The sequence below is a fragment of the Entelurus aequoreus genome, linkage group LG01, assembly GCF_033978785.1.
Source record: "Entelurus aequoreus isolate RoL-2023_Sb linkage group LG01, RoL_Eaeq_v1.1, whole genome shotgun sequence".
Lineage (NCBI taxonomy): Eukaryota > Metazoa > Chordata > Actinopteri > Syngnathiformes > Syngnathidae > Entelurus > Entelurus aequoreus.
Genome location: NC_084731.1, coordinates 33,909,566 through 33,929,549, shown reverse-complemented (window position 1 = coordinate 33,929,549; position 19,984 = coordinate 33,909,566). Strand labels below are relative to the sequence as shown.

The following is a 19,984-nucleotide window of genomic DNA, read 5'->3' as shown; positions in this document are numbered from 1 at the left end:
TTTTTTCCAATCAGTTTGGAACAACCGGATGTTGTGTTTTTTTGATTGATTGAGACTTTTATTAGTAGGTTGCACAGTGAAGTACATATTCCGTACAATTGACCACTAAATGGTAACACCCGAATAAGTTTTTCAACTTGTTTAAGTCGGGGTCCACTTAAATTGATTCATGATACAGATATATACTATCATATATACTATCATCATAATACAGTCATAACACAAGATAATCACAATGAATTATTTACATTATTTACAATCAGGGGTGTGGAGGGGGGGGGGGGGTTAGGATATGGACATCAAGTAGTGGACATAGAGAGAGAGAGAGAGAGAGAGAGAGAGATCAGAAGGCATAAGAAAAAGTATCTGCATTTGATTGTTAGCAATCCGGGGTGGGTGTTAGTTTAGGATTGTAGCTGCCTGGAGGTGAACTTTTATTGCGGTTTTGAAGGAGGAGCTGTTGGGAGCGCATTCCACATTGATGTGGCATAGAAAGAGAATGAGTTAATACCTTTGTTAGTTCGGAATTTGGGTTTAACGTGGTTAGTGGAGCTCCCCCTGGTGTTGTGGTTATGGCGGTCATTTACGTTAAGGAAGTAGTTTGACATGTACTTCGGTATCAGGGAGGTGTAGCGGATTTTATAGACTAGGCTCAGTGCAAGTTGTTTAACTCTGTCCTCCACCTTGAGCCAGCCCACTTTAGAGAAGTGGGTAGGAGTGAGGTGGGATCTGGGGTGGAGGTCTAGAAGTAACCTGACTAGCTTGTTCTGAGATGTTTGGAGTTTAGATTTGAGGGTTTTGGAGGTGCTAGGGTACCAGGAGGTGCATGCGTAATCGAAAAAGGGTTGAACGAGAGTTCCCGCCAGAATCCTCAAGGTGCTTTTGTTGACCAGAGAGGAGATTCTGTAGAGAAATCTCGTTCGTTGGTTAACCTTTTTGATTACCTTGGTTGCCATTTTATCACAGGAAAGATTAGCCTCTAGAATGGAACCTAGGTAGGTGACCTCATCTTTCCTGGTGATAACAATGTCACCCACTTTTATGGTGAAGTCATTGACTTTCTTGAGGTTGATGTGGGACCCAAACAGGATGGATTCTGTTTTACCCAAGTGTATGGATAGCTTGTTGTCAGCGAGCCAGGTGCAAGTTCTACAGAGCTCAGCACTGAGGATTTTCTCCACCTGTGACTTGTCCTTGCCGGATACCAGCTAGGCAGAGTCATCCGCCAACAAAAACAATTCACAGTCGCATGTCGATGACATGTCGTTCATGTATATTAGGAACAGTAAAGGTCCCAATATACTGCCTTGGGGGACTCCACAGCTCACCAAGAGGGGGGGGGGGGGCACGGTGCCGTTCACCTCTACCACCTGCTCCCTCCCCTCCAAGTAAGATTGCATCCAGCTCCATGAGGTTTTGTTAAATCCGATTGCTCTGAGCTTATCCAACAGTATAGCGTGGTTAACGGTGTCAAAGGCCTTCTGAAGGTCCAGCATGACCATGCCGCAGTATTTGCCCGCGTCCACCTCATGTTTTATGTGGTCGGTCAGATAGAGAAGGCATGTGTCAGTGGAGTGGTTAGTTCTGAAGCCGGATTGGAATTTGTACATGAGTTTATTAGTGGCAAGGTAACTATCGACCTGTTCATAAACAATTTTTTCCATTACTTTCGAAATGGAACTGAGAATAGAAACAGGTCGGTAGTTGCCAGGTTCCAATTTGCTTCCTTTTTTAAAGAGGGGAGTTACTCTTGCAATCTTAAAATCTTTTGGTACTTGGCCTTGTGTAATTGAGAGGTTTATTATGTGCGTGATGATGGGGGCAATGATGGAGGCAGAGTCCCTGAGGAATCTGGAGGGAATATTATCAAGGCCGGTGGCCTTGTTAGGGTGGAGCGCGCTCAATTTTTTAAACACCTCATCAGCTGTGACCATTTCTAATTTGAAATCATCGTTGGATACTCTTAGCTTTCTGTAGAAGGCTTTAATGTGTTCTACACCAAAGCGACCAGAGTGGTGGGACTGTATCCCAATCACAATATATCCCAACAGCACTCAGCATCAAGGGTTGGAATTGGGGGTTGAATCACCAAATGATTCCCGAGCGTGGCGCACGCTGCTGCTCACTGCTCCTCTCACCTCCAAGGGGGTGAACATGGGGATGGGTCAAATGCAGAGGACACATTTCACCACACCCAGTGTGTGTGTGTGTGTGACGATCGTTGGCCAACTTTAACATTGGTTTGCAAACAAGCGGTCGAAAATGAATGGATGGATTCCTCTTGTGCGGAAAATAATTTACCAAGTAACCGCGACAAACGAGGGCTTTATTGTACTGGATTTGTTTTTGATAAGTTGTCAAATTATTGCGAAATTACAAAAATACATCCTTATAATATTTCACTCTGTATTGACCATAAGTTGAGTTTTGAACGGCACCACTGAAATAAATACCTTCAGAAGTACTCATGAGACGTGCTGTACTTGCGTGTGGTTGCAGTGATAGACTTGGACCAGAAGCGGCAGTAGCGCATCCGAATGAGTGTTGTGCTGCCGAGAAGAAGAAAAGTAGGCGGGCCGAAGGCGTGGTGACGTGCGCCATGCTCTGTGACGTACTTTGTCACAGAGACTCTGCCGTACGAGGCCCAAATTAATGACGTCAGTTTTTTTTTCTGTGGGACACTTATTGATCTTAGATATTATTTGGGAGCAATTTTGGCCCTGGATACAAGCTAGCTTGTATCTGTAGCTTTTATTCAAAAACATTTTTTTTTTAACCATACCCGCGAAGTAACTTTCCATAATATTTTGCGGTGTGAAAATTACAACCACAACCAATTCGACAAACTCCACGCCGGGATCGGGAGCAGCTACGCGGCCTGTGAAAGGTAAGTTTGTCCGGGTCGTCGGTAAGTCGGCGCCGTGGTCGTAATGGCGGCTGTTCGGCTTCTCGGTAACTCCTCTCCGCCGCCTGGCAGATGAGTGTAGTTAGCTGAGCTGCTCCCCCGTGTTGCTGACGTCTCTTGACGCGGCGAGCCGAGTGCCAGTGACAGAGTTGTAGACATTTGCTCACCAGAGACTTACACAACTTCGTCCGTCCTGTGAAGCAACTGTTGATTTGAGCCTTTCAAAGAGTGCACTTTTTAGTGTGTTTTTTTTCATTTATTTTTTTTAACACATGTTAGCTGGACAAATTCGACGCGCGGTCACAACGTCCTGACTCCATTACAAAATACTCTTAACTTTGTTTTGTTTTAAAGGAAGGCGCCCCCTTTTTTGGAAATGCTAAACTTGCAATATGGCGAACGCGACTTGGTTTTTAGCGCGTTTAAACAGTGCGGGGCCTGCCAATGGCGCGCGGTTTTACATAAAAGACGCAAAACTAAGAAGTCTAAAGAGGAAGTTCTCTCTTTATACTTAAAAAAAAAGTGTATGGCAAAACCGTGCGTTTCAAATCACGCCTTAACATTCTGGCGGGATAAAGCGGAAGCATCCCTTATTACTGTTACTGTGCTCATGTTTAAAGTTGAACATAATAAAAGTGTATATATGTATATATATATATATATATATATGTGTATATATATGTATATACACATATATATATATATATATGTATATATATATATATATATATATATATATATATATATATATATATATAAAGGTTGGCGTAACCATCCCAATATTGATATTACCTAATCCAGGGATATATATATATAAAAAAAACTACCTCAATTTACAAGATGGTTTTTCATTTAAATACATTTAAACTGCTTGGCCCCCGAACAGCTCGATTTGAACATGTTTCCTGTTGAAAGGAAAACAACTAACTTTTTAAATAAGAACAATAAACAATACATTGAACATAATACAAGTATATATATATAAAGGTGAGTGTAACCCTCACAATATTGATATTACCTAATCCAGGGATATTTAATCTGTGCTTGCCCCCCCCCGAACAGCTCGATTTGAACATGTTTCCTGTTAAAAGGAAAACGACTAACTTTTAAATAAGAACAATAAACAATACATTGAATGTACTACTAACAACTATAGTAGTTTTTTGGGTTTGGTTTAAGTTTATTTTGAACATATTTGCACTCACAATGTGATACATCATACAATTGACATATTTTCACTTTATAAAGTAATGTAACAATTATGTAAAGCATTTACCTTAGAGCAGGGCTATTCAACTTAATGGGGATAGGTTGATTGGCAACACTAAATTGGCCCTAGCCTGTGAATGTGAGTGTGAATGTTGTCTGTCTATCTGTGTTGGCTGTGCGATGAGGTGGCGACTTGTCCAGGGTGTACCCTGCTTTCCGCCTGAATGCAGCTGAGATAGACTCCAGCACCCCCGCGACCCCAAAAGTGACAAGCGGTAGAAAATGGATGGATGTTTAAAGTTGAACATAATAAAAGTATATATATTTATAAAGGTGGGCGTAACCCTCCCAATATTGATATTACCTAATCCAGGGATATATATATATAGACATCCATCCATCCATTTTCTACCGCTTATTCCCTTCGGTGTCGCGGGGGGCGCTGGAGCCTATCTCAGCTACAATCGGGCGGAAGGCGGGGTACACCCTGGACAAGTCGCCACCTCATCGCAGGGCCAACACAGATAGACAGACAACATTCACACTCACATTCACACACTAGGGCCAATTTAGTGTTGCCAATCAACCTATCCCCAGGTGCATGTCTTTGGAGGTGGGAGGAAGCTGGAGTACCCGGAGGGAACCCACGCAGTCACGGGGAGAACATGCAAGCTCCACACAGAAAGATCCCGAGGCCGGGATTGAACTCACGACTACTCAGGACCTTCGTATTGTGAGGCAGACGCACTAACCCCTCTTCCACCGTGCTGCTCTATATATATATAAAAAAACTACCTCAATTTACAAGATGGTTTTGCATTTAAATACATTTAATCTGTGCTTGGCCCCCGAACAGCTCAATTTGAACATACTTCCTGTTAAAAGGAAAACGACTAACTTTTTTAAATAACAACAATAAACAATACATTGAATGTACTACTAACAACTATAGTAGTTTTTTTTGGTTTGGTTTAAGTTTATTTCGAACATATTTGCACTCACAATATGATGCATCATACAATTGACATATTCTCACTTTATAAAGTAATGTAACAATTATGTAAAGCATTTACCTTAGAGCAGGGCTATTCAACTTAATGGGGATAGGTTGATTGGCAACACTAAATTGGCCCTAGCGTGTGAATGTTGTCTGTCTATCTGTGCTGGCCGTGCGATGAGGTGGCGACTTGTCCAGGGTGTACCCTGCCTTCCGCCTGAATGCAGCTGAGATACACTACAGCACCCCCCCGCGACCCCAAAAGTGACAAGCGGTAGAAAATGGATGGATGTTTAAAGTTGAACATAATAAAAGTATATATATATATATATATATATATATAAAGGTGGGCATAACCCTCCCAATATTGATATTACCCAATCCAGGGATATTTAAAAATAAAAAATAAAACTACCTCAATTTACAAGATGGTTTTGCATTTAAATACATTTAGTCTGTGCTTGGCCCCCGAACAGCTCGATTTGAACATGTTTTCTGTTCAAAGGAAAACGACTAACTTTAAATAAGAACAATAAACAATACATTGAATGTACTACTAACAACTATAGCAGTTTTTTTTGGTTTGGTTTAAGTTTATTTTGAACATATTTGCACTCACAATATGATACATCATACAATTGACATATTCTCACTTTATAAAGTAATGTAACAATTATGTAAAGCATTTACCTTACAGCAGGGCTATTAAACTTAATGGGGATAGGTTGATTAGCAACACTAAATTGGCCCTAGCGTGTGAATGTGAGTGTGAACGTTGTCTGTCTATCTGTGTTGGCCGTGCGATGAGGTGGCGACTTGTTCAGGGTGTATGTGCCTTCCGCCCTTATGCAGCTGAGATCGACTCCAGTTTTTTAGTAAAAGAGGCGAGATGAGATATGTGGACTTGGTCTGGGCGCAGGGGGGGGGGCATCAGAGATCAGAATCGTTGTGTCGATTACGTAAACGTGCATTTCAAAACATGCCTTGACATTCTGGCGGGATAAAGCGGAAGCATTCCTTATTACTATTACTGTGCTCATGTTTAAAGTTGAACATAATACAAGTATATATATAAAGGTGGGCATAACCCTCCCAATATTGATATTACCTCATCCATCCATCCATCCATCCATTTTCTACCGCTTATTCAGTGATATTTAAAAAAAACCCAAAAAAACTGTACCTCAATTTACAAGATAGTTTTGCATTTAAATACATTTAATCTGTGCTTGGCCCTGAACAGCTCGATTTTAACATGTAACATTCCTTTTAAATAAGAACAATAAACAATACATTGAATGTACTACTAACAACCACAGTATTTTTGTTTTGTTTGATTTAAGTTTATTTTGAAAATATATGCACTCACAATATGAGATACATCATACAATTGACATATTCTCACTTTATAAAGTAATGTAACAATTATGTAAAGCATTTAGCTTAGAGCAGGGCTATTCAACTTAATTGTTCTAGAACGCCAAGGAAGGGGTGGGGTACTAATTATTATTCTTATTTTGAGAGTCAATATTCTCTGTAGGGGATATTTGTTTTTGGTCTATATATTTTGTTGAAGTTACAAATTTCAGGAAAAAAAATAGCAAATTTATGCACTGCAGTGGACGCTAGCCTTTAGGAGGTTAAAATGTCAATGCAAGGATCTGCCAGTTTGTTTACACAGGTTCAATGAAAGCTCTTGTGTTTTTGTTATATTTAATATGCTGCACAACTAGGGATGGTACTCGAAACCGGTTTTCCCGGTTGTTCGATAAGAAAAGAACCGAGTCCTCAGACTCAAATCCCTTTTTGAGAACCGGTACCCGTTATCGAGAACACTATAGTAAAGAAAAAGAGTTGGTTCTTTATTCGAATCCCTGGGAATGAATCCTGTCCCGACCAGAAATGCCCTGTGAGACATCACAAGAAATTACGTCACGTAGCTCAGTCATTAGGCGCAGGTAGGGAAAGCAGGAAAAACAAAAGCGCTCCAAGGTGTAATAAAGTTAAAAACAAAAAGGTATAATCCAATGAATAATTTTACTGAGAGATTTGAGCAGGGTCCAAACACATGACGAACACTTTTACGACCAACCGGAAACATAGCAACCGGGCTAGCAACGCACCTCCTTTACGGCAGCTGTCGCAACGTTCTTAAAGCAACCGCAGCACATACATATATATACAACATATATGACATCTCCCTTTTTTAACGTTTGTTTTTCTTTCCTTGTAAACAAAACAAAATCACACTGTATATGTGTTGTCTGTCTAATTATAAATAAAGCAGACGAGGCGTGTTGGCTGAGCTCTTGACGTTTACTTTCACAGCCTGCTCATAACCTCATTCTTACGTGACGACATGCAACAACACTTTTCGGGGCTACCGCGCGTGTTCGTCACTCCCGTTGCATGCTGGGTAGTGTAGTTATATTCCCTAGTCTAGCACATAACATCACATCTTTCCCCCTATAAAGAAATAATGTTGACTCAATAAAGTGTATTTCTTTTTTTAGCTTAAACTTTTCATTTTTTAGCATTGTAACCAAATTTGCAAACAACTTCTCTCTTCATAGAATTTTCTTTCAATAAAGAAACAAAGTGAAAAAATGTCAAAGCATCATAACAAACAGTTATGTCAAATAGCAGCAGAAGTGCACTTTTTGGAGCGCTGTATTATTTTAAGTTTTGTGCCCAAGGGACTGATTTTATTTAACACTATATTATTATTTATACACCTATAGTGATCACAGAGACAGGTTGTTTTTGTGTTACTGTACATAATTGTTTTTCTGAAAAATCCCACTTAATATACTTTGGGTAGCAACAGTCAATATTTATTTATTTTATTTTTTTAGGGGGGAAACAGTCAATATTTATTTATTTATTAGATTTTATTTTTTCTTACATAATAAAAGTGAGCTTTTGTTAAACCAAATATTTTGTGTTTTTTTCCATATACAACAACCTATCTGGACTCGATAAGAGAATCGATAAGGAATCGGTTCGATAAGAGGATTCGATAATAGGCTCAAACTCCATAATTTCTTATCAAACATCATCTGTATGCACAACTATTAAAGTCTCTTCCAAGTTTCGAACTGAACTCAGCAGTTAAATACCCTTTTCTTGGATAGTGGACATCTATGGTGTTCATTTCCAGCTGCTTTTCAGTCAACAAACCATCAGCAGCTTTTAAATATTTTCATTAAAAAAATGTCTGTTATTTAGCTAATATATATGCCTTTAGACTAGGGCTGGGGGATATGGCCTTTTTTTAATATCTCAATATTTTTAGGCCATATCAATCAATCAATCAATGTTTATTTATATAGCCCTAAATCACAAGTGTCTGAAAGGGCTGTACAAGCCACAACGACATCCTCGGTACAGAGCCCACATACGGGCAAGGAAAAACTCACCCCAGTGGGACGTCGGTGAATGACTATGAGAAACCTTGGAGAGGACCGCATATGTGGGTAACCCCCCCCCCCTCTAGGGGAGACCGAAAGCAATGGATGTCGAGTGGGTCTGACATAACATTGTGAAAGTCCAGTCCACAGTCATCCAACACATCAGCGGGAGTCCAGTCCACAGCGGGGCCAACAGGAAACCATCCCGAGCGGAGACGGGTCAGCAGCGCAGAGATGTCCCCAACCGATGCACAGGCTAGTGGTCCACCCGGGGTCCCGACTCTGGACAGCCAGCACTTCATCCATGGCCACCGGACCTATGCAACTCCCCCTCGCAAGGGACAGGGGAGAAGAGGAGAGAAGAAAAGAAACGGCAGATCAACTGGTCTAAAAAAGGGGGGTCTATTTAAAGGCTAGATTATACAAATGAGTTTTAAGATGGGACTTAAATGCTTCCACTGAGGTAGCATCTCTAACTGTTACCGGGAGGGCATTCCAGAGTACTGGAGCCCGAATAGAAAACGCTCTATAGCCCGCAGACTTTTTTTTGGCTCTGGGAATCACTAATAAGCCGGAGTTCTTTGAACGCAGATTTCTTGTCGGGACATATGGTACAATACAATCGGCGAGATAGGCTGGAGCTAAACCGTGTAGTATTTTATACGTAAGTAGTAAAACCTTAAAGTCGCATCTTAAGTGCACAGGAAGCCAGTGCAGGTGAGCCAGTATAGGCGTAATATGATCAAACTTTCTTGTTTTTGTCAAAAGCCTTGCAGCCGCATTTTGTACCAACTGTAATCTTTTAATGCTAGACATAGGGAGACCCGAAAATAATACGTTAGTAATCGAGACGAGACGTAACGAACGCATGAATAATGATCTCAGCGTCGCTAGTGGACAAGATGGAACGAATTTTAGCGATATTACGGAGATGAAAGAAGGCCGTTTTAGTAACACTCTTAATGTGTGACTCAAACGAGAGAGTTGGGTCGAAGATAATACCCAGATTCTTTACCGAGTCGCCTTGTGTAATTGTTTGGTTGTCAAATATTAAGGTGGTATTATTAAATAGATGTTGGTGTCTAGCAGGACCGATAATCAGCATTTCCGTTTTCTTAGCGTTGAGTTGCAAAAAGTTAGCGGACATCCATTGTTTAATTTCATTAAGACACGCCTCCAGCTGACTACAATCCGGCGTGTTGGTCAGCTTTAGGGGCATGTAGAGTTGAGTGTCATCAGCATAACAGTGAAAGCTAACACCGTACTTGCGTATGATGTCACCCAGCGGCAGCATGTAAATACTAAAGAGTGCAGGGCCAAGAACCGAACCCTGGGGAACTCCGCAAGTTACCTTGACATAGTCCGAGGTCACATTGTTATGGGAGACGCACTGCATCCTGTCAGTAAGATAAGAGTTAAACCAAGACAAGGCAAAGTCTGACATACCAATACGTGTTTTGATACGCTCTAATAAAATATTATGATCGACGGTATCGAAAGCGGCGCTAAGATCAAGAAGCAGCAACATAGATGACGCATCAGAATCCATCGTTAGCAATAGATCATTAGTCATTTTTGCGAGGGCTGTCTCCGTAGAGTGATTTGGCCTGAAACCGGATTGAAAAGGTTCACAGAGATTGTTAGTCACTAAGTGTTCATTTAGCTGCTGTGCAACAATTTTTTCGAGAATTTTGGAAATAAACGGAAGGTGGGAGACCGGTCGGTAGTTTACCATGAGGTCAGGATCGAGGTTAGGTCTTTTGAGCAGAGGATGAATAACCGCTTTTTTGAATGCTAGGGGAACAGTGCCGGAGGAAAGTGATAAGTTTATAATATTTAACACTGATGGACCTAATAATACAAACAGTTCCTTGATAAGTTTCCCAGGAAGTGGGTCAAGTAAACATGTTGTTTGTTTTATCCCACTTACACGCTGTAATAATTCCTCTAATGTTATTTCATCAAAAATAGAGAGACTATTTTGGAGGGCAGTGTCCGTCGTATATACAGTCGTATTTGTGTTAATAGAACCCAGTTGTAGCTGGGATGCGTTGTCTTTAATCTCCTTTCTAATGAGTTCAATTTTCTTATTAAAGAAATTCATAAAATCATCTGCCGAGTGGGTGGAGCTACTGGGAGGAGTCCCTTGTTGGGTTAGCGATGCTACTGTACTAAACAGAAATTTAGGATCGTTTTTGTTGAGGCGGATGAGATTTGAGTAGTATTTAGCTTTAGCTAAGGTAAGCATGCGTTTATAAGTTATTAAACTATCACTCCATGCTTGATGGAAAACCTCAAGTTTAGTCGCGCGCCATTTGCGTTCCAGTTTTCTACATGATAATTTATGAGCTCTAATTTCTTCTGTAAACCATGGGGTGCGCCTTTTAGGGGCCCTTTTTTGCTTTAGCGGTGCTATACTATCAATAATTTCGCGCAAGGCATCGTCAAAGTTGTTAGTGAGGTTATCAATAGAGCCGACATAATTTGGGAATGGTGCCATTACCGAAGGCAGTAGGTCAGCAAGAGTCATCGTTGTGGCAGCATTAATGTTGCGGCCGCTATAGCAGTTATTATTATTATTAGCTTGTTGACAATGAGTCAAAACTTCAAATTTTATAAGGTAATGATCGGACATTACTTTAGTATATGGAAGTATCATAACTTTGGAGGTGGTGACACCCCTGACAAGCACTAGATCTATTGTATTACCGTTGCGATGCGTGGGTTCATGTATTATTTGTGTAAGACCACAGCTATCAATTATGGTTTGGAGCGCCACGCACTGAGGGTCCGATGGGGTATTCATATGGATATTAAAGTCCCCCAGTATGATTATATTGTTGGCGTTAATGACCTCATTAACTAATAACGCCTTGGGAGACAATGATCTTATGTTTAAAAAGCCCATATTATAGGTATTGGGCTGTTTTGACGAGTTTTTGTTAAGATTATCCGTAGTGGCAATATTAACAATGTTGCGTTTATTATGCGTAGTGCACTTTAAATAGTTTCGACCATATCTAGGAATTGATATGACGGGAATTTTCCGATTGTTTGCTTGGTGCTGCAATAGACTGGACATATCATAATTTGCCACCTCAGTAGAATGCATGTCCACCTCTGACACAGACACAACAGAAAAAACATTATGTGAATTGTGTATTATTCTAAGAGAATTGCTATGCGTACATGGATTATCCAGCCTGGCGCTGGCTAGTTCTAGCTTAACTGACTCCTCACCCGGACTAACAGACATTGTAATTGCCTGTGACCGGGCTTGCTCTAGTGTAGTCAGTCAAGTGAGACTTAAATAGTAGTCTATGTTTCTAGACAGGATGATGGCGCCTTCCTGGTTAGGGTGAAGGCCGTCTCTCATCAGCAAGCCTGGTTTGCCCCAGAAAGAGGGCCAGTTATCAATAAACGTTAGTCCCTGTTGCCTACAGAAGATAGCCAGCCACTTGTTAAGCGAGACTAATCTGCTATATCTCTCATCATTGCCTCTCGCAGGCAGGGGGCCAGAGACAATTACTCGATGCCTGGACATCTTTCTGGCGAGATCACAAGTCCTGGCTATGTTTCTCTTTGTAATCTCTGACCGTCTCATTCTAGTGTCATTGGAGCCAACGTGTACAACTATATTCGCATAATTAGTGGTGCGATTAGCCTGTCGTACGTGTTTACTAGGCCTGTTGCGAGTTAGCTCCCTAAGATTAGCTTCAATGTCAGGTGCTCTGGCCCCGGGGATACACTTTACTGTGGCTGGTTTGCTAAGCTTTATGTTTCGGGTGATGGAGTCCCCTATGACTAAGGTGTGGTGCCCGGTAGACTGGGGTGTAGGACTAGCTAAAGAGCTAAATCTATTATGCGTCTCAACCGGTACACCGTAGCTTGTTGGCCGCTTAGGACTGCTACAAGCTGGGCTAGTTAGCTCGCTACAGCTAACGCTAGCAGATGTGTCCGCAACATCTAAAGTTACGACATTACTCTGCTCTAACTGGCGGACACGGCCCTCTAGCAGAGCCAACCTCTCCGTGAGTATGGTGCAAGACGCGCAGGAAGCCATTACTCACAGTGTTTTCTGTCACCAAGTGAAGTTCCTGCTGTCCTCAGGGAAGTGGTCGCGGTCTGCGGGAGTAGCTTCCTACTTACCTTCTGACCGGCGCTGCCTTTCTCCGCGCTAGCTTAGCAGCTAGCTAGCAGTTGCGTCTTCTGAGTCCACACAGGAGCTGTCTTCCTTCCTCTTTGCAGCAATACACGATATATATCTCGATATTTTGCCTTAGCCTTGAATTAACACTTGATGCATATAATGATAAATGGGTTATACTTGTATAGCGCTTTTCTACCTTCAAGGTACTCAAAGCGCTTTGACAGTATTTCCACATTCATCCATTCACACACACATTCACACACTGATGGCGGGAGCTGCCATGCTAGGCGCTAACCAGCAGCCATCAGGAGCAAGGGTGAAGTGTCTTGCCCAAGGACACAAGGGACGTGACTAGGATGGTAGAAGGTGGGGATTGAACCCCAGTAACCAGCAACCCTCCGAGTGCTGGCACGGCCACTCTACCAACTTCGCCACGCCGTCCCCACTTGCAACACAGGTAACGTTACCCATGCCGCTACCTCTCTGCTCCACGAGGGCGTATACGTATGTGACGTATGACGTGACAGTATGTGACGTGTGTAGAAGGTGCGCTTGCTGTCTGTGAGAAGGAGACACCAGAAGGAGTGGGAAGAGCCTGTCGTGTAATGCCAGCAGCTAAAAGCAACTGCGTGAGAACGTATACTCGAATATCACGATATAGTCATTTTCTATATCGCACAGAGACAAACCCGCGATATATCGCATATATCGATATATCGCCCAGCCCTACTTTAGACTCATTGTGCTTCAGTATGATTGCAGACTAGCAGTTATACACTCGAGTTGCCTTGCCAAGTTGGCTACACCCTCAGTCGTGTTTTTTGACAGTTTATTTGTTAATTTAATGAATATCATCCACTTCTTCTCAACGTTGTCCTTCACACCCATATTCTCCCTTCCCATGATTGGAAAACCAAGTTATGTCGATCTCTATCTATAAGCTAATGCTGACGAGTAAGATATTATGATTGGGCAGATCTTACGGGGTTCACTGTGACATTTGCTACACCAACTAATGGCGGGAATGCTTGTAACTCAAATTTTTGCTTGCAACTTAAAGCATAACAATTAGCCGAGAGACGGCGCTTATCTCAAAACACTCTTTAAGTTGGGGCACTCAAGTTAAAGGCCTACTGAAATGAGATTTTCTTATTTAAACGGGGATAGCAGATCTCTTTCCTCATCCACGAAAGATTCGTGGATGAGGAAAGTGAGAGTGATTAGAGTGCAGTGCAGGACGCCAGGGTGTATCTTTTTTCGCTCTGACCGTAACTTAGGTACAAGGGCTCATTGGATTCCACACTTTCTCCTTTTTCTATTGTGGATCACGGATTTGTATTTTAAACCACCTCGGATACTATATCCTCTTGAAAATGAGAGTCGAGAACGCGAAATGGACATTCACAGTGACTTTTATCTCCACGACAATACATCGGCGAAACACTTTAGCTTCGGAGCTAACGTGATAGCATCGTGCTTAACTGCAGATAGAAACAGAAGAAACATGCCACTGATTGAAAGGATAGACCGAAGATCAACAATACTACTATTACTTCTACTATCAGGAGACACCGAACCAAACCCTGGACCTGTAACCACACGGTTAATGCTGTCCCGCCTGGCGAAGCCTAGCAATGCTGTTGCTAACGACGCCATTGAAGCTAACTTAGCTACGGGACCTCGACAGAGCTATGATAAAAACATTAGCTCTCCACCTACGCCCGCCCTCATCTGCTCATCACCACCCGTGCTCACCTGCGTTCCAGCGAGCGACGGAGGACTTCACCACGATCATCGGTGCGGTCGGCGGCTAGCGTCGGATAGCGCGTCTGCTATCCCACTCAAAGTCCTCCTGGTTGTGTTGCTGTAGCCAGCTGCTAATACACCGATCCAACCTACTGCTGTCTCCATTGTTCATTAAACAAATTGCAAAAGATTCACCAACACAGATGTCCAGAATACTGTGGAATTTTGCGATGAAAACAGACGACTTAAGCTGGCCACGTGTTGTTCCAAAATGTCTGGTACAATCCGTGACGTCACTCGCAAACGTCATCATACCGAGACGTTTTCAGCCGTATATTTCCCGGGAAATTTAAAATTGCACTTTATAAGTTAACCCGGCCGTATTGGCATGTGTTGCAATGTTAAGATTTCATCATTGATATATAAACTATCAGACTGCGTGGTGGGTAGTAGTGGGTTTCAGTAGGCCTTTAAAGCATAACAATTGGCCGAGAGACGGCGCTTATCTCAAAACACTCTTAAGTTGGGGCACTCAAGTTAAGGTACCACTTTATGTTTACAAACTTAGGATAAGTCATTTGACAGGAGGGTTTTGGGGGGGAAATTGTCAAAGAATTTGAATCAGAACTAAAAGTAATTTTTCCCCTCATACGATACATGGCTGGTGATGACAATGCTGTCTTTATATGGTGGCTTATGCCTTAGCCGATAATACATTTTGCTGGACGATATTATTTTGTTGTGAGTAGGGCTGTGTATTGGAGAAGAGATCTTGTCCCAAGTTTAGTCTTTTTTGCACGAGTGAGGCAACAGTGGATCGGGATATTGACAGGCGGATTGGTGCGCCATCTGCAGTGATGCAGACGCTGTATTGATCCGTTGTGGTGAAGAAGGAACTGAGCCAAAAAGCAAAGTTCTCAATTAACCTGTCGATCTAAGTTCCTATCCTCACCGATTGTCATGAGCTTTGGGTTGTGACCAAAGGGACAAGATCATGGAACAAGCGGCCAAAATGAGTTTCCTCCATGGGGTGACGGGGCTCTACCTAAAGATGGGGTGGGAGCTCTCTCGTTCGAGAGGAGATCAGAGTAAAGCCGCTGCTCCTCCACATCAAGAGGAGCCAGATGAGGTGGTTAGGGCATCTAATCAGGATTCCCCCGAATGCCTAGGAGGCCACGGGGAAGTCACAGGACACGGTTGGGAGACTATGTCCCCCAGCTGGCCCAAGTACGCCTTGGGATCTCCCGCTGAGAGCTGGACAAAGTGGCTGGGGAGAGTGAAGTCTGTGTTTCTCTGCTTAGGCTGCTGCCCCCGCGACCCGACCTCGGATAAGCGGAAAAAGCTGGATGGATGGAAGATATATTGTTCCAAAATTATTGCTGATAAACAATATTATTGTCAGCATTATTTTCAGACCAAATTAAGCACCAATGTAATCATATAATAGTAATAAACCAAAAATTATTTTCAAAAGCAACAAACTTTGATTTTGTAATTAGTGTTTTTTTACTTTGTAATTGGAAGGTCAATAACTTTTAATTATCGTAAATAGATGAACAATAATGAAATTAAAATTGACTCAGTTTTTACCTAGTTGAAAAAACTGGGTAGGTGATTAGTTGGTTTTTGTTGCTATCACTTTCCAACAAATTGGGTATATTTGCTTGTTCGTCTTTGTTGATAGATTCATCTTGCAAACTCGTTTGAAGCCAAAATATTTCCACACGGGACATTTGCTTTTGTAATCAAATTTTTTTCCTTCATACTTTTTGTTACGTCGTGGTGCTTATTAGCGACTACCATTCCCTGTGTGTAACAGGGTTCGTACGGGTGCTTAAAAACCTTGACAATGCTTGGATTTTAATGTTGTGTTTTCAAGGTTTGAAAAATGCCAGAATTTTGGGTGAAGTGCTTGGAAATGTTCATCATATTTCTCGGCAGTCTGACTCAATAGGCTAATTATAAAAAGGAAAAAATAAAATAAGTTTCCTTAGAAATGAAAGCTACACGCTTGATCTGTTGGCTTTGCACGAGCCCTTACATTAGGTCAGGGGTCACCAACCTTTTTGAAACCATGAGCTACTTCTTGGGTACTGATTAATGCGAAGGGCTACCAGTTTGATACACACTTAAATAAATTGCCAGAAATAGCCAATTTGCTCAATTTACCTTTAACTCTTGTTATTATTAATAATTAATGATATTTATCTTTGTGGAAACACTGATCATCTTAATGATTTCTCACAATATATATAGAAACAGATAAATATCAATATGCAACACTTTATTTTTATATTTTCTCTAAGTGCACATTTTTCAAATTGAACATTTTCAAATGATCATTTCTAAGACAGTCTTGTGAAATCCCAATATCCCATTTTAACTAGCTAGCCACTAACATTTTTTAACAAATCATGAATTACTTTGCACCATGTTTGTACAAATAATAACTCATGTAAAATACAGAAGTCAACTCTCAAATTTTTAAATCATGTCACACTTTGAACTGGACACTAAATCTGTTGTCGAGCAAAGTGAGACCAGCTTGCTAGTAAATAAATAAAATTTAAAAAATAGAGGCAGCTCACTGGTAAGTGCTGCTATTTGAGCTATTTTTAGAACAGGCCAGCAGGCTACTCATCTGGTCCTTACGGGCTACCTGGTGCCCGCGGGCACCGCGTTGGTGACCCCTGCATTAGGTTGTTGTCATGCCAGAGCCTATGGCTCTGTGTCGCCCCCAAGAGGACAGTGGTGCATCGGTCCATTATGCCGGGAGGTTGTCCTTTTAATGAACATTGGATGGAAAATGACCAACACAAACTTTGGATAAAACGTGGACCAAATTCATGTGTAGCCTGCTGCAAAGTATGCAAAAAGGAAATTGAGTCATATGAAAGGTAAGCCACAGAGATTACTAGCCTTACAAGTTAACTAACGTTAGCTAAAGTTTTGTTTTCTAACCTTTTGGTACATGGTAGACCTAAACTGTGAGATCAGCGCTAGATTACATGTCAATTACGGACAGTTATTACAAGCTATGAAAGGAAAAAAGCTAGCGTTTGTCAATGACAAATTAAAATGTTAAGAACTTCCCTCAACTAAAAATCTAAGGTCATCTGACGTTAGCGCATAATATGCCTAAGGTAAACACTGGGTGCCATGGCTAGTCTACAGTTGCAAGGATGTGAATGACTAAGTTATAGAAAAGAAGTTGACATCTATATTTTCATGTTTAGTCGTCTGATTATATTTTCATTGGTAACATTTAGATGGAATTACAACCATAAAAACTAAAGAGAGAGACATGCATTAAAAACAGAAGTTTGTAGCCTAAATATTTGAACAGTAGGCTTAGGTGCAGCTGATAAAAGATATTTTCAGTAGCCTATCTTATTGATAGGCTACTTAAAGGTAAACCATTTTAAAAATTGCCCCCTGTTTTTGATGTTAGGAAAAAAGCATCAAGATCTACTGTAATGTATAATTTGTAACCTTTTTCACAACTTAGAGCTGAGTTAATTTGAAGGATTTTGTTGTTTTTACACAAGCATGGTTGTATGCATTACTTGCTCTATTATTTTCATTGTCTACTTAACTTGTCTGGCTCCCTCAGTGAAAGCAAAACAAGTTTACTATTGTATTTTTGTTAATTTGTTATCATAGCCACAGTTATAAGGCTAGATGTGCTTAATGAAAGGTGACTGAGGTATTGTGAAACAAACAAAATATCCATCCATCCATTTTCTACCGCTTGTCCCTTTCGGGGTCACGGGGGGTGCTGGAGCCTATCTCAGCTGCATTCGGGCAGAAGGCGGGGTACACCCTGGACAAGTCGACAACTCATCGCAGGGCCAACACAGACAACATTCACCCTCACATTCACACACTAGGGACAATTTAGTGTTGCCAATCAACCTATACCCAGGTGCATGTCTTTGGAGGTGGGAAGAAGCCAGAGTACCCGGAGGGAAGCCATGCATTCACTGGGAGAACATGCAAACTCCACACAAAAAGATCCCAATATTTCCTGTACATTTATTATCCTTATATTAATGTGGAACAGTTTTGTTAATAAATGAGTGAAATTGAAATTTTGAGGGTGCGTGTATTTATATCACATTATGCAGTTTACAAGCACAAATGCGGTGTGAATCAATCCGTGCTGTTCAATGTCATTGAGTGCTGTAAGTAAGAAAGAGGACAAGAAATTTGAAAAACAACACAAATGGAGACACGTTTGCAAACACCAATGACATTGAATAGTCTACAGAAACACTGCTTCATTTTCTATGCCCCATTCAGTTAATGATAACTGCTGGTTCAATGTTAGGCTTAAGTTTTAGCAGATTTTCCATATTTTTCCTACAGGCAGCATTTGGTGACCTCAAACTGGTTTTCGCCTTTTAAAGGGTACTGGAAAAACTGGAAAATTGATCTTGAAAGTCCTTAAAAAGTGCCTGAATTTGGCCATGGAAAAGGTGTACGAACCCTGGTGTAAGCTAGCGATCCCGCCTCCACCCACCGAGACAAAGATTGTGGATGACTGACAAGAAGATTCACTGCGTTCATTTTACCCTCCTGCACCGTGTCTTAAAGCAAGAGATAAAGAAAACAAGCACACATGGACGTAGCAATTAATCCATTATGGAAGTTATCAAGGTCATTTTCATTTTTCTTTCGAATAATTGATTTATGTACTATCAGCTCAGACCAAGGTGCAATATGTGTGAGCAAACTGTTGATCGCATTGTCACAAACGGATGACAGCGACTTCACACTTTCATTGATCGATTAATTTTCTATACTGACTGTCCATTTTAAGGCTGTTGTATGTAGGTGCTCGGTATTGACAAGGACTTTACGATACGTATTTTTTAAAATATTCTGCTTTTAAAATTATTTATAAATGATAAATGGGTTATACTTGTATAGCGCTTTTCTACCTTCAAGGTACTCAATGCGCTTTGACACTATTTCCACATTTACCCATTCACACACACATTCACACACTGATGGCGGGAGCTGCCATGCAAGGCGCTAACCAGCACCCATCAGAGGCAAAGGGTGAAGTGTCTTGCCCAAGGACACAACGGACGTGACTAGGAAGGTAGAAGGTGGGAATTGAACCCCAGTAACCAGCAACACTCCGATTGCTGGCACAGCCACTCTACCAACTTCGCCACGCCGTCCCTTTGCAGTTGTCAAGACTTTGAGAACACTATCATTTGTAAGTGCAATGCAGTCAATAGGTGACAAAATGAGTCATGCTATTTGTGAATTTCAGGCTAAATATTAGGGATGCACCAAAATGTAAATTCTTGTCCGAAACCGAAAATGAGGACGGCAAGCCCAAAACACCAAAATAATTTGATGTCAATAATTTGTACAATGGCATTTATGACTATGACTGTGTACTAACCTCGCTAAAATTAAAGCATTGCAATTGCACAAATTAATATTTATCCTTAACACATTATTTTTATTTACCATTGGTATTATAGCAATATGATGTAATAAAAAAATACAGGCTATATACTAAATGGGGCACCAGACAATACTCTTTTTTT

General features: G+C 41.2%; 1 protein-coding gene across 1 annotated transcript in view; it reads left to right on the top strand.

Annotated features, from left to right (window-relative positions):
• The first annotated feature begins 2,584 nt into the window (after positions 1-2,584).
• Positions 2,585-19,984, top strand: part of atf1 (activating transcription factor 1) — a 27,466-nt gene continuing 10,066 nt past the window's right edge. The window contains exon 1 of the mRNA XM_062048711.1: positions 2,585-2,887. The gene's annotated coding sequence lies outside the window, so the exon portion shown is untranslated. The remainder of the gene's footprint in view (positions 2,888-19,984) is intronic.